The sequence below is a fragment of the Elephantulus edwardii genome, unplaced genomic scaffold (assembly GCF_000299155.1).
Source record: "Elephantulus edwardii isolate Elephantulus edwardi_28Jun2011 unplaced genomic scaffold, EleEdw1.0 scaffold00239, whole genome shotgun sequence".
Classification (NCBI taxonomy): domain Eukaryota; kingdom Metazoa; phylum Chordata; class Mammalia; order Macroscelidea; family Macroscelididae; genus Elephantulus; species Elephantulus edwardii.
The window spans coordinates 2,348,157-2,357,008 of NW_006399989.1; the positions used below are offsets into that span (position 1 = coordinate 2,348,157).

The 8,852-nt window shown below is 40.8% G+C and overlaps 1 pseudogene; it reads right to left on the reverse strand.

Annotated features, from left to right (window-relative positions):
• Positions 1–767: 767 nt before the first annotated feature.
• On the reverse strand, positions 768–3,571 carry LOC102845794 (annotated as a pseudogene).
• Positions 3,572–8,852: the final 5,281 nt, after the last annotated feature.

Consider the following 8,852-nt stretch of genomic DNA (forward strand, 5'->3'; position numbering starts at 1 on the left):
GACAGTATACATATTGATATAATTCTTTTTTTTCCCAGTGATGGAATTTTTATTTTTTTATTTATATTTAAAAACAAAACCAATTTCCCCTCAGGTAACCCCCAAACAAATAAAAAACCAGATTAAATAAAATTTGCAGTGAATATACCCAGCAAACGTCTGTATGTGCAATTAAATACTGTGTTACTGTGGCACGAACCTCAAATGAACAATATGCAAGTGTTCTGGGGGGTGGGAGGATGCCCAAGTTTTAACTCTGTGGGATTTAGGGGGAAGTGAGAGCAAGAGGAAATTAATTTAGTTTTTCTTAATTCTTTCCATATAAATATATTCATAAGGACCAAAACAGAAAAAGAAGTCTGGGATGATAAGGTAATAGGAGAAAAGGAGAGTGGGATACTCCTAATTCTACCTGGCCAAAGAATATGAAATAAATTAGTTTCATGGTGAGAAAAGAGATTAAAAAATTATAGAAGAGGATGGGAAGGAGAGGGAAGCAGAGAAGCTCCAATCAGGGAAGAAGGAGCATGGCAGGATTGAGGAGTCTAGAGCCAGTGTGCCTGTTTCATCCTTGACTTGACTGGCAGAGATTCCAGTTCAGCGTCTGTCTCCTACTTTTTGTCTCTGTCCAAGGGCTGTCTGGGTCCCACGACCTCATCTACCCTGCCTCTACCTCTGTGCCAGTCCCATCCCCTCCTCTGCTCATTGAGAGCAGGCTCACTCCAAGATCCTCAGGTTCTCTTTTGCCACTTGAAGTTTGAAGTGACTCACAGAGTTGTTGAAGCAAAATGAAGCATTTTTGGCAGCCAGAGGGGCTGAGGAATACAGTCACCATGCTGTAAAAGGCAGCCAGGCAACCCCTCAGCATCCTTGAGCCACTGGATCTTGGCACCAGACATGGCGAGTTGAGTGAAGAGTTTGTCCACCTCAGTACGGGTGATGCCTTCTGGGAGATCTGTCACCTCCAGCACCCACCTCAAGACAACATCTGCTGTCCCCAGATCAGTAGAGGCAGATTTGAGTGTTTGTATATTTTGTCCCAGTTTCCACGCTTCAGTCCACTCTGACCCTAGTGCACTGTGTGAGTCAACTGGCCATAGAGCAAAGAAGGGCAGATGGATAGATTGTACTGTAATGGCTGGCCTAACAGGGTGTAGTGCCCATCACCTTGTGTTGTACCCCCAGGCTGGGGGAACTGTTTGAGGACGGGCAGGGGACTTAAGTCCTATGCAGACGTTGCTGAGGCTGGTGACAGGAGAGGGTGCTGGGGACTGGGTAGGAGATGGGACAGGGCTGCTTATCTGTGTGTTGGCCTGGGGACTACCCTCAGGATTGTACAGGACTCCAGGCTTCTGCCCCTACTGGTCCACACTGTAATATTTACAGTGACTCCACTGGACCATAGATGGATTCTGGGGGGCCTGGGGTCCATTAGGGACATTCAACTGCATGACCACCACAACTGGTACAGAAGGTGACACTCCTGAGTACTGCTGTGGCTTCTGTGATTGACTTCAGGGAGAGGGGTATTGCTCAGAACCAAGAGGTTGCAGAAACACCACAGAAAGGCTCGAACTGTTCTTCTGAGCTGGTGGGATCATACTGTAGTATACTGGCACGCCCACTGCAGACAGGCCCCCTTGCACAGAATGGCTCATGGAGACAACCATGGGTTTCAGGGAAGGTGGCTGGACCACATTTTGCAAGTTATTACCCACTGGCTCTTGATAAGAAGGCAATGAAGTGTACTGAACCACCAGATTTTGCATCTGGCCCCCTGCTGCTCCTCTTGTTGCTGAGAAGGCCCTGATTCTGTGGTTGCTAAACCCCAATCATGCCTTGGTAAGCTGTTTGCTGCTGGTTAGGCATCATGGGCAGATGGGATGGCTGAGGCAGCTATTGACCACACTCGGAGCTGTAGGCCACCGAGTGAGAGAGAGGTTGGTATTGCTGGCTGGAGTTTGGATACTGTCCAGGGAGATAGTGAAAAACCTGGTTCTGATAAAGGGGCTGCATGTAGCCCTGGGTTTGCAGGACTTGCTGAGTAGGGGGTGCATGGCTAGAGGTAGAATAATTGAAAGTGGAGAGGGTCTGTCCTGTGGAAGCCATGATGAAGCTAGTCTGCTGCCCGGTTCCCCTTGATATTTAGATATCCATTCTGGCCAGTCTCTCAGACAGATATTCTCTCAGACCCTTTGATATTCTTCCTCTCTCTCTTCTCTTGACTTGCTCCTCCTTCCATCCTGTAATGGAACTCTGATCTTGTTATTGTCTCAATCCATACTGACATCATCTCCCTTGTGAATGAATCTCTGTTGAAATTATGTATTATTCTCATCTTTTATATATTCTGAGAACCTTTGTTCATGAATTCTTGTGTTATTGGTTTTGTTGATGATGACAGCTTTTCCAGTTTGTTTGACATTATGGTCCATCCCAAAATAGGCAGCTACCTGGTCTAATAGCATCCGTTGATATGAGGTCATCTGAGGGAATTTCTTGTTGTCATTAATAAAGTCCAGAATATCTTGTTTTAATTTTAGCAGCATCATTCTGTCCCTTGCATTCTTTTCCAGTGTATTTACAAGGAATTCATGTAGGTCTATTCCAGTAGAGTCCATATACTCTTGGCTGAAGTCTTTGGACAGCATCTCCCTTGTGATCTTTTCCTTATATTTTTCTTTGTCTTCCTTTTCAGAGACATCTTTTTGGACTTTTCCTCCTCCTTTTCAGAAGGACAACTGATGTTGTTATTGTTATGTGCCATCGAGTCGCTTATAACTCATAGCGACCCTATGTACAATAGCCCTAAACCCTGCTCTGTCCTGTGCCAATCTCACTCTCTCCAGTCACGGAATCAATCCACCTCATAGAGGGTCTTCCCCTCCTGCACTGTCCTTCCACTCTCCCAAGCATGATGTCTGTCTCTAAGGACAGGTCCCTCCTTGCAACATGTCCAAAGTATGTCAGACAAAGCCTCAGAATCCTTGCCTCCAAGGAGCAGCCCAGTTTAACCTTCTCCAGGATGAACCTGTTTGTTTTCTTAGCAGTCCATGGTACCCTCAATACTCTTCTCCAGCACCACATCTCAAAGGCATCAATTCTCCTTCTATCCTCCCTAATCATTGTCTAACTCTCTGACCATAACAAGTGATTGCAAAGACCATGGTCTGTATCAGGCACACCTTAGATTCCAGAGAGACACCATTGCTCTTAAGTACTTTGGAGAGGTCCCTAACAGCCAACTTAGGGCAACTGATAGACAACTGAATTATATCCTGTGTTTCTAATGGTCCATCGGCAAATGGGACAGCAGATTTCTCACACACTGCAAGACTGCGCACTAACTTCAGCTTGGAATTAGACTTGGCTCGTTTCCTGGCATGACCATGGTTGGATGTCCGCCTCTATGTTTCCTGGCACAAACTGATATCTTCGCCTTCTTTTTAAATTTCTTCTTTACTTGAGAGTTAGATATAAACTTATTTTTGTTTACAGATTCATCTACCAGTCCCCCCCCCGATTCTTTCATTATTTCCATGGTCTCCTGTGTAGTTTTACTGTTAGACATCCTCAGTAGAATTCTCTAGTCTTTATGGACTCCTGAATAAATGTTTCAGCCTCCACGCAGGTCATAATGGGGCCAACACCGTCTCCACCCACTGCCCAGGTCCACTGCTGCAGCTTGGCCCCCTATGGCCAGCAGCTCGTGCTTCTTGGGGGCGGGTTAATCTCAGTGGGGATTTTCCCAGGATGAGGGGTATGGGGGAGCAGAGTGGGTAGGGGGGAAGGGCAATTGATATATTTCAACAAACAGATGCTGCCCTAGATGTGTTTACCAAGTTGTGTCAAGAAATCCAGAGGACAACCACCTGGCCAACTGACTGGAAGAGATCTATATATTTGTTCCCATTCCAAAGAAAGGTGATCCAACAGAGCGTGGAAATTATTGAACAATATCAATGATAACATATGCAAGCAAGATTCTGCTGAAGATTGTAAAAAAATGACTGGAACAGCACATCAACAGAGAACTGCCTGAAGTGCAGGCTGGGTTTAGAAAAGGCTGTGGTGCTAGGAATATTGTAGTTAATGTTAGATGGATCTTGACTAAAAGCCAGGAATACCAGAGGAATTCTGTCTATCTGTGTTTCATTGACTATGCAATGGCATTTGACTGTGTGGACCACAACAAACTGTGTTTAAGTCTGAAAAGAATGAGAATCCAAGAAGACTTGTTCATGCTTATGCGAAACCTACACTTGGACCAGGAGGTAGTCATCAGAACATAGCAAGGGAACACTGGATGGTTCAAATACACAAATAAGCGAATGTAAAATATCTTCTCTTATTTTAAAAAAAAATAAAACAACCAACAACAAACAACCCACCCCACAAGCAAACAAAGAACAAGTAATTCATCACAACCAAGTTAGGTTAATAACAGGAATGCAGAGATTGTTCAACATAATTAAAACAACTAAATATAATTCATTACATTAACAAAACAAAAAACCAAGAACTATACCATCTCATTAATTGATGCAGAAAAGACCTTTGACAAAATCTAAGACTCCTTCCTAATTAAAGCATCCAGCAAAATAGGAGTAGAAGAGAATTTCCTAAACACATTGATAAGTGTATATGCAAAACCAAGGGCCAAACATCATTCTCAACAGAGAGACTAAAGACATTTCCCTTGCAAACTGGTATCAGGCAAGACTGCCTGCTATCACCATGTCTATTCAATATTGTATTGGAAGTTCCAGCTAAGTCAATAAGGCAAAAGAAGAAAATTACAGGCATCCAAATTGGCAGAGAGGTGGTAAAACTGTTGCTCTATGCAGATGATGTGATAGTGTACATAGAAAACTCCAAAGACTACCAAAAAATGTTAGACCTAGTAGACTAATTTAGTAGAGTGGCAGGTTATAAGATTAACATAAAAAAACCTAATTGGATCTCTCTACAGTAACAAAATAAGCATGGATAAGGAAACTAGAAAAAACAACATGATTTACAATAGACAACCACAAGATTAAATACTTAAGAATAAATCTAACTAGTGATACAAAAGACTTTTATAAGTAAATGTACAAAACACTGCTACAGAAAACAAGAGATTTAACTAAATGGGAAAATATTCCCTGTTTATGGATAGGAAGACTGAACATTGTGGAAAAGATAGTCTTCCAAAAGTAATCTACAGGTTCAATCCAATCCCAGTGTTGTTCTTATTACTGAGTGCTGTCAAGTTGAGTATGACTCATAACAACCCTATGAACAAAAGATCTGAACCCTGTTTTATAACTATCATCATTTCTCTAATGTTAATAGAGTTTTCCAAAGGCCTATAGTTTAAGAAGTGCATGCCAATCCTGCTTCCAAACCTGTCTTAATCTGGGAGCTCTACCCAACTCTGTCCATCATGGGTTACCATTATGGTATTTGACACACCAGTGGTACAATGTTTAGTATTGCAGCAACCCAAGATATCTCAGTACAGCAACCTGACAGAACAGTGCTATACCACATAGAACAATGTTCTTCCCAAACAAAATTAACATCAGGCCTGAGGGAAATAGAAAAGGCAATTTCCAGTTTCATTTGGAAAGGAGACTCAAAATAAGCAAAGCTTTTCCAAGAAACAAAAATGAGGCAGGAGATATCTCACTCCCTGATTTTACAACCTACTACACAGCTGTAGTAATCAAAACAACATGGTATTATTACAATAAAAGACACATAGATCAATGGAGGGGAATTGAGAACCCAGAAATCAACCTCTCTACTTATAGTCAGCTGATATCTAATAAGGAAAGAAAACCCATTAAATGGGAAAACTACTGGTTTTTTTAAAAAGTGGATCAGAGATCTAAGGGTAAAATCCAAAACTATAAAGATCATAAGAGACAAAATGGGAATCAATTCAGAAGCTCTAGTCTATGGCATAAATAGACTTGCAAATAGAACAAAAAATGCACAACCAAGAGAGGGTAAAATTGATTCTTAAAATCATATCACTGTGTGCATAAAAAACTCTTCAGTAGGGTGAAAAGAAAGCCCACGAACTGGGGGAAAACATTTGGCAATGACGTTTCAGATAAGGGTCTCATAATTAAAGTTTATACAATACTATAGGGTCTCCACAACATAACCTTGATATAGACAAAAGACATGAAAAGATTATTCACAAAGAAGGACATTTGGTGGTTAACACACACATGAAGAAATGTTCAAAATCACAAAACAGGACAGCAATGAAATACCATCTTACCCAAGCAGCAGTAGCAATGTTTAATGAAACAGCAAACAATAAATACTGGAGAGAATGTGGAGAGATTAGAACTCTTATGTATTGTTGATGGGACTATAAAATGGTATGACTGCTATACACAGCATTTCCTCAAAAAGCTGAACATAGAAATCTTAATTGACCCAGCTATTACACTGCTAGGAATATATCCCATGGAAATCAGACCTATGAACTTTGATAAATGTCAATAGTTATAGAAAGGCCTCAGACCTTTTGTTCATAGGGTCGCTATTTGTCATGCTCAATTCAAAGGCAATCATCATCATCATCATTATCATCATCAACAACAACAACATATTTATAGTCATGTTTTTCACAATAGCAAGAAAATGGAAACAGCTCAAATACCCATTAACAAATGAATGGATTGGGAAATTTTGGTACATTCACACAATGCAATACTATGTAGAACTAAGCAACAATAATTTTGTAAAATACTACAGGGAAGAGTCTAGAAAGAATTATGCTGAGTGAAATAATTCAGTCACATAAGGACAAATATTGTATAAGGTCACTATTGTGATAATAAGATAACTGAGCAAGATATATATAAATGTTCAAAAAAGGAAGGGGAAGGGAAAAAGAGGAGGCCAATAAACAGGCAGGGGGGAAATCGCTAGGATAGCAGAGGTCAGCAGGCAGAAGGTGTGTGTGTGAAGGTACAGGAAAGAATCCATGAGGACTTAAGAGGTGGGGTGATAATAGGCCTAGATTAATAGTAAATTAATTACATAAAATACAATATATATGAATGATTGTATAAAACACAATGCATGTGAATGATTGTGTGCAAGCCAATTTAAAAAAAGGAGGGGGAAAGACTACAATCATCAATATAGGTTACATCTCAACATGAATAAAACAATAGTTCTCACCACTGGTCCAATAGACAATATCATGATAGTGGAGGAGAGATGTTGTTGTTGGTTGTTGTTGTGTACTGGAGGTTGGAACCAACCCATAGCTGACCCTCCGGTGGATTTTCAGAGGCAGTTAATTGTACTGGAGGAGATGGCCTATCCTTCTTCTGCAGAGCAGCTGGTGGCCTTGAACTGCCTGCCTTTGGGCTCAGTGCAGCTTCTTGCTAATAGGCCACCAGAGCTCCCTGGAGGAGAGATAGAAATTGTTAATTATTTCTTGTTTGGCTCCACAATAAACACTCTTGGTACAAGCACCCAGGAAATAAAAAGATGTATTTTTGCATTGGGAAAGCTTGCTGTCAGGGATCTCTCCAAAATGCTGAAAAGCAATGATGTCATCAGTTTGAAGACTAGGGTGCACCTAATCCAAACCATTATCCAGAATGAAAGTTGGACAATGAATAAGGATGACAGAAGACGAATAAATACATTTGAGTTGTGGTGTTGGAGAAGAGTGCTGAATGTCCTGCGGACATTCAAAGGACAAACAAATATGTCTTGGAAAAGGTACAATGAGGGTGCTCCTTGGAGCCAAGGATTGTCTAATATATTTTGGGCGTATTGTTAGAAGGGGCTAGTCCTTGGAAAGAACATCATAGTTGTAAAGATGAAGGGTCAGTGACTGTAATAGTGGGCTCCATTATATCCATTATATCAGAGATGGTGAGGATGGTACAGGATAGAACAGGATTCAGATCCATTGGTCTTAAGTCAGTATGAGTCATAGTTGACTTGATGCCACTTACCAACAATATAAAGTCTGCCTAATATGTAGAAGAAGATTCAAAGCCACAGTGAGGTACCATCTCACTCCAGTAGCAGTGGCAAAGTTTAACAGGACAACAAATAATAAATGTTGGAGAGGATGTGGTAAGATAGAAACTCTTTTACATTGTTGGTGGGATTGTACAATGCTACAACCATTCTGGAAGGCAGTTTGGTGCTTCCTCAAAAAGCTGAACATAGAAATTCCATATGACCCAGCTATTCCATTGTTTGGAATATACCCCAAGAAAATGAGAACTGGGCCTCAAATGTTCATAGCAGCATTTTTCACCATTGCAAGAACATGAAAAGAGCCCAAAAGTCCAACCACAAATTAATGGATTGAGAGGTTGTGGTACATTCACACAATGAAATACTATGCAGCACGCAGGAGCAATCATTTTGTAAATTACTACCTAACCTGCGAGTGACTGGAGAGGATTATGCTAAGTGAACTATCTCAGTCCCACAAAGACAAATACTGAAGACTCAATATTGTGAAAATGACAATCCTACCAAAAACAATCTACATGTTCAATGCAATCCCAAACCAGATACCAAATTCATTTTTCAAGGAGATTGAAAGGGAAATTACCAAATTTATTTGGAGATGCAAGAGATCCCAAATAAGCAAAACACTTCTGAGGAACAAAAATGAGGTTGGAGGTATAGCACTGCTTGACCTCAAAAATCTACTACATAGCAATAGTAACCAAAACATCATAGTATTGGTACAATGACAGGCACATAGACCAATGGAACAGAATTGAGAACCCCGAAATAGACCCAGCTATCTATGGTCAACTGATATTCGACAAGGAAATCAAAGCTATCAAATGGGGAAATGATAA